This window comes from Garra rufa, chromosome 17 (assembly GCF_049309525.1).
Source record: "Garra rufa chromosome 17, GarRuf1.0, whole genome shotgun sequence".
Classification (NCBI taxonomy): domain Eukaryota; kingdom Metazoa; phylum Chordata; class Actinopteri; order Cypriniformes; family Cyprinidae; genus Garra; species Garra rufa.
In genome coordinates, this window is record NC_133377.1 from 23,429,698 (window position 1) to 23,430,934 (window position 1,237).

The window sequence follows — 1,237 nt, forward strand, 5'->3', positions numbered from 1 at the left end:
TTAAGAGTATACCTAAACCCAGGTATACTAGTCCTTACCAGTACTGAATATAAAACTTTGCCTCAGGGGCAGAACTGACCTGCTCAGGCAGAGTACAGCTTTGGACCACCATGACATCCATCCATGCAGGAGAAAACTTACAGAGGCGTGTCTCCATCTATTCCCTTATTGGCATCTCCTGATCCAAGAGAGTTTGCGAGGCTGAGAATTGCTTTGGAGAACATTCTACCTGAGAATGCCACAGAACAATTTAGATTACTCATGAATCATCTGAGGCTAAGGAAGCTCTTCTTGTGACAGACTCAAAGAACTGGAGGTTCCCATTTACTAACACCATGAGGACTCTTAAGATCTATAGACAATCACTCCAACTGGCCCTGCAATGCTTTGCTGAAGTAAGCTTTCTAGTCTAGAATAATATTTCTTTTCTTTAAATATGTTCTATGAGCTTAAAAGAAAAATAAGAAAGATAAATGACAGTGTGTTAAAGTAGGTGTTAAGTAGGTGTTAAATGTTACTGTTGTTTGCCTAAATGTCACCATTTACTCACTGTAATGACTTGTGTGGAACATAAAAAAATCATTTGATCTTGGTTTAGTTTTTTTTTTTTTTTTACCATACAATAGAAGTCAAGTGTAACCAAGATGTTTCAGTTACCAACATCCTACAAAATATCTTCATACCAGAAAGTCATACTGGTTTGGAATAACATGAGGGTTAGTAAAATAATTTAATAACAGTATATTTACTTGCATTATTTAATGGCATCTTATCGGTTAAACTCAGTGCTTTACTGTCAAGTGCATTTCTATGTGACAAAAGTTGCATTAAACACAATATTATCCATCATTTTTCTCTCTGTCCTATTTAATGTATTAATTTATTTATTCCAATTTAAGACCCTAACCCCAGCAAAACATGCATGGGTCAACCCATGAGGTGGATGAGCTGGATTTGTCCGGTGTAGAATGTTAGTACTTAAACTCTATGCTTTGTATATTTCTTTGCCATACTTTGCTGGTTGTTCTGTTTATATTTTGGAGGAAATTATCCTAGACTCCTGTTTTTCTTTTGAGTTTTGTACTTTTGATAATAAAATGACTTCTGCACTAAAATCCAACTTTTTATTTAATCTGCTGCAACCATGCCATGACAGAAACAATATTTTCCATTAATATCCAATTTATTAATCAAAAATCAAGTGTATAGCGTCAGTTCTGGCAGACACGTCCGTCAA